Source organism: Hippocampus bargibanti, linkage group LG09 (genome assembly GCF_051943395.1).
Source record: "Hippocampus bargibanti isolate YZ-2025 linkage group LG09, ASM5194339v1, whole genome shotgun sequence".
Taxonomy (NCBI): Eukaryota; Metazoa; Chordata; class Actinopteri; order Syngnathiformes; family Syngnathidae; genus Hippocampus; species Hippocampus bargibanti.
In genome coordinates, this window is record NC_142742.1 from 19,694,001 (window position 1) to 19,700,000 (window position 6,000).

Sequence of the window (6,000 nt, forward strand, 5' to 3'; positions counted from 1 at the left end):
GGAAAAAATACAAAGTAGCAACAGAAAACCAAGTGTAAAAGTCCGCCAAGGTTAAACAAACACGTACACAATGCATGCTGCAACCAAGCAGCAAACAAACAATGAATCGGCCCCGGATGATCGTGCCAGGTGTCTTTTTAAGTGTCATTGATTATAACGACCAGCACCTGCGAGGCTGCCGGCAGGGCTGACGTCGCTACCCGCTGGTCGCCAATTTGATCGGGACGACCAGCACCTGTGCAGGTGCAGGCGGGGCCGACAGCGCCCCGCGTTGGTCGCCAACCAGATCATGACACCTACGAGCCATAAGCCCCTTTCATAAGTCTCACGAACACTTTACAGTCACCGTTTAATGTAAATTTACGTTTTGTAGCGTCACATATGTTGTTAGCTTCTTTTGAATCTTTCTTCTGGGCTGAGGTTCTGTGCATCTATTTTGGAAAATGACATGCAATTGCACGACTTTATAACGCTTGCGAAAGTCCAGAAGAAGGAAGCAGGCTTCTGATTGGCTGCCGTGCCAAGTATGCAAATTTCTACTGCAGGTAGCCTACGTCTGTGTGCTCGGCGACGGTACACGTCTATTGTTTGCGCGAGAAGGCGACGGCGTCAGTGGAGAGTTTGTTGAGCGGACAAACCATCAGTCAGGACAAACCTATGATGTGGCGGAATTTAACACAAGTAGATATTATTGAGCTTCAATATTTCGTTGTGTAATAATATGTTTTGAATGTTGAAAGTGATTCCATTTTTCAATAAATGTTGATTTCTTTAACTTTGCCCCTTCAATGAAAACTTATTAAAAACAGACGCAATCTTGATAAATCACAGTGCATATGTTATTTTAATCTATTTCCATTTCCTCCTCCAAGTATCTGCAAAATAGTATGTAAACGCCATATTCCTTGAGACAAATTTATTAACTGATCGGGGATATTTTTCACATTTGAAAGACAGTTAATAAATTGGGTTGTAGTGTTCTTACTGTGCTATGAGGTTTGTACACACTACATTTAAAGGACAACCGGCACCACTGACATCAGAAAAAAGTTTTATAGCATCTAAAATACCCAAATCAGGCAGGCTGATATTTTTAGTTAAATGAAAAACACGAATAAAAATGACTTCAAAATGAATCCGGAAATGGCCAGTTTCAGAAGGTCCCACCCCCTTGTTCGTGACGTCACGCCAAGACGTCTTGCCTTGCTCGAGAATCAAAACAATGGCTTCAGATTCGGAGAAGATGTTTTCTTGTTACTCATCTAGTTATGAATATGATTCAAATAGTTCTGAAGAGGAAAGCATAAATGTTTGCAATTGATTCAAGGAGTCCTCCCATATCAATTCGAGCCGTCAATGACAGCAATGTAGCACCCAGAAAATGCAGAAGATTGCGCCCAAGCTCCGTTGGAAATGGGCTGATTTGTCAGCTGGGAATTTGTGTCAGCGAATTTCAAATAGTTGTCTTTATGCAACACACAACGATTCACCATGGCGTTATTTACGTGTTTTCCTTCTAATTTCGCCATCAACATGGATCAACACGAAGTTTTTCAGACCAAACAAAGTACCCAAAATGCATTGTGTGTCGCTTTCTCGGTCAGGGGCGGTCCAAACGTGACGTCACATGGGGATCAACTCGAAAACAAGACTTCATGAATATTCAGCGCAAGTCTTAAAATGTAAACTATAGCTATATGCTGTGGAATCTTCGTAAAATACGCTTAATCGAAGACATTTGAAGTGATTTTATAAATTATGGACATAACTTGTCCGGTGGCGTCGGTTGTCCTTTAATGCTTTAGGTTTAGTATTTCCGGCCCAAACACTCCCTCCAAATGCTCCTGGCCCGGCCCCTCTGTCAAATTCTTAGAACCCAATGCGGCCCTCGAGTCAAAAAGTTTGTCCACCCCTGGTCTAGCTAGTTGGCTATCTATTAGCTAAATATTAGCGACTAAAATAAGCAGAAATCTAGCTGGCTAGCTAATAGATAGTTAATAGCTAGCCAGCTGGCTGACCAGATAGCTAATAGATAGCTATATAGCTAGCTTTCTATCTATTTGAGTTACTTCCGGGTTGAGTGAATGCTGGCGTGTGTGGCTGCCGCTGCTCACCCACAGAAAAACTTATTCTGTGACTGTAAAGTGACCTTGAGAGTTTTGAAAGGTGCTTAGAAATCAAATCTATTATTATTATTATTATTATTATTATTATTATTATTATTATTATTATTATTACAATGAAAATCTGGGAAAGAGTAGTTGAAGCTAGACTAAGAGCGGAAGTGAACATTTGTGAGCAGCAGATGGCTTCGTGCCAAAAAAGAGTACGACAGATGAAGTGTTTGCTCTAAGAATGCTGATAGATAAGTATAGAGAAGGTCAGAAGGAATTGCATTGTGTCTTTGTAGATCTGGAGAAAGCGTATGACAGGGTGCCCAGAGAAGAGCTGTGGCATTGCATGAGGAAGTCCGGAGTGACGGAAAAGTATGTCAGAGCGGTGCAAGACATGTATCATGGCTGTAAGACAGTAGTGAGGTGTGTTGTCGGTGTGACTGAGGAATTCAAGGTGGAGGTGGGACTCCACCAGGGGTCAGCTCTGAGCCCCTTCTTGTTTGCTATGGTGGTGGACAGGCTGACAGACGATGTTAGACAAGAATCTCCTTGGACCATGATGTTTGCAGAAGACATTGTGATCTGTAGCGAGAACAGGGAACAGGTGGCGGAGAAACTAGAGATGTGGAGATATGCCCTGAAAAGGAGAGAAATGAAGACGGAATATGTGTGTGTGAATGGGAGGGATCCAAGTGCAACAGTGATGCTACAGGGAGAAGAGATAAAGAAGGTGTAGGATTTTAAGTACTTGAGGTCAACTGTCCAGAGAAATGGAGAGTGTGGAAAAGAGGTGAAGAAGCGTGTCCAGGCAGGCTGGTGCGGCTGGAGAAAAATGTCAGTTGGGATGTGTGATAGAATGGTTTCAGCTAGGATGAAAGGAAAAGTGTATAAAACAGTGGTGAGAGCAGCCATGATGTTTGGACTGGAGACAGTGCCACTGAAGAAAAGACAGGAAGCAGAGCTGGAGGTAGCAGAGCTGAAGATGTTGAGGTTTTCTTTGGGAGTGACCAGCTTGGATAGGATCAGGAATGAGTACATTAGAGGGACAATTCATATTAGAGGCTTTGGAGAGAAAGTCAGAGAGGCCAGACTGAGATGGTTTGGACATGTCTGGAGGGGAGAGAGTGACTATATCGGGAGAAGGATGCTGAGCCTTGAACTGCCAGGCAGAAGACCGAGAGGAAGACCGAAGAGGAGGTTTATGAATGTGGTCAAAGAGGACGTGAAGGAAGCTGGTGTGAGAGAAGAGGATGCACAAAACCAGGATAGATGGAGGACATTGATTCGCTGTGGCGACCCCTGAGGGGAAAAGAAGATGATGATGATGACAATTATTATTATTATTATTATTATTATTATTATTATTATTATTATTATCTACTATACACCACATTTTTTGCCCATGATTGTAATCTCTCATTTTGTACAGTAACACAATGACTTTATCTTGCTCCATTAAATATGTTTTACGTATCATTAAATTATGATTGATTTTTTGTGTGCAATTTTATTGATGCTCAGCCCGGAAGATTGGATTGAATTAGCCTTTATTAGTCACGCAATGAATACATTTACATTTCACAGCAGCGACTTCTTCTCTTATAGTACATAAGAGAAGAAGAAACTGATTGGATTGGGTTGGCCTTTATTAGTACTACAGTGAAGACATTTACATTTCACAGCAGCAACGTGATGAAAGTAAGAGGAAAGAAAAGGAAGAAGTAGAAAAATCAGAATACAGGACCTGCTGTAAAGACAGGCCTCTTGTGGCATCATCTTGAAGTCAAAACAACAACAAAGAAACTAAATCTGACTGTTCTTGCCTATTTCAAACAGTTTCTTATTGGTTGATTGATATCTTATTGATTCCTACTCACAGGCCAGCTTGGTTCCAATCATCCATGTTTTTCGAAGGCCAGTGCAGATAGAGTATATTTTTATCACACCCCTCCCCCTGGGTAAAAACCTTACCTGTTGCCACTGAAAATAGCACATAGTAATACTTATCTTAAGGGTCAAATATGAGTGTGTGTGTGTGTGTGTGTGCTGAGTGAAAGGAGCTGACAGCTAAAATGACTGTGGATGTTATTGGACAGGCTGACCACTGTAAGCATACAGTTGTCAGGATGTGTGAAGGAGTTTACGTCATTTTGGGTTAATTCTGAGAATGAGGTTGAAACCACTTGCTTCAGCTCTCCTCCTCCCCCTCCGTACTTATTCGGCACTCTAAAACCACTCCGGACGTGAGATGTGCTTTCCTTCTCCCACTTCATAACACTTTTACTCTATTCTACAAGCACTATCTTCTATGGCTTATTTACCAGCCTGAGTATCGCTCAGGAACACTTTGCACTTATATGAGCCCACTGAGCTCAGCCCAGGATTTCTAATTGTGGCTTGCATTAAGTGAAAATGTTCCAAGGTCCAGGATTTATATCAGAGGTATAACCACTGAATATTCAGTAGGGTTGCCAGGATGAGACCCGATGAGATTTTTGACCTGCACTTCACACATTTTATCTACAAATTGGTTATCAATGGAATACTCAATTTGCACTCACAATCACTTGTAGAGATAATTTAGTGTGTTCAATCAACCTACCGTGCTTGTTTTTGGAATGTGACAGCACACCAGAGCACTGAGAGAAAACCCACACAGACATGGGGGAACGCGCACACTCTACAGACGAAAGCCAGAGCCCGGAATTGTACTATGAGGTGGACATGCTAACAACTTGATCACCTCGTTCGAATTCGGGGCTCAGCTCATCCCCCCGCCCCCCCGCCCTGCCACAGAGAAATACATTTAAAATATCTGCCGCTGCTCATTCGCAGAAAATGAACACGTTTTTAATCCGTGACCGTAAAGTGTCCTTGAAAGTTTTGAAACGCGCTTAGAAATAAAATGTATTATTATTAAAAAGGAGCTTCTCCAAGATCATACTCTTCCTCACCATTTGATGATGCCATTTAGCAAATGAAGCCCTTTGAAGCTTTGAACCATGTGAAAACCAACTGGTTGAAAGGCGCCAATGATTTCTGAAGTGTCATTCACCATTCTTTTGACATAGTATGACTGTGTGAGGAGAGCTCCAGTTACGTGCAGTCAGGGGAGGCAGGTGAGGCTGTGCCTCACCTGTCATCATGGAAATATCAAATGACTAAATAAATTAAACAGTAATATTTATTTAGTGATTTGCACTTTAACGTTCTTTTCCATTTAACTTCACAATTTTTTGATTTTTTTTTCAAAATCACTGAATTTTCACATTTATCGTTCAAATACTAAATAGAGACGAGCGGTGATGCAGCAGCCGGCTGAGCCTCACCGCGGATTGCGCAATCACTATGCTAACTGTGCTGGCTTGCTCTGCAGTGAGACCGCATTGCTGTCCCTCTGCATATCGCTATTAAAGTGTTCAAAAGCTTTTCGTATATGATCTAAATTTCCACAGTATAGATGGTGTATATAATGTACAGTCACTGCAAGTTAAGTGCAACCATCCTGTCATTTGTTCGTGTTGCTTGGCCTTATTTTCAGAATGGTGGATTACATATCTAAATTGAAAGAATTTTCTAAACTGGACTTTCAATCAAAGCAGGAGATAATAATTAAAGAAAGACCAACACCGGACTGTATAGCTCACAAACGGTGAGGGGTGAATGTAAATCTCCTGGACAGCTTCTCAGCTTTTTGGCCAAGAAGGATCTCATTGAAACTATTCCTGAAGCGACAAAGTTGCTCCAGCTCGTGCTCACTGTTCTATCTACTACAGCATCAGTGGAGTGGTCATTGTCAGCACAAAAGACTGAAAATATACAGTCGGAACAGGACTGACGACTTTCTTCACTGGCAGTGATCTCCATTGAGACAGAGAGACTTGGA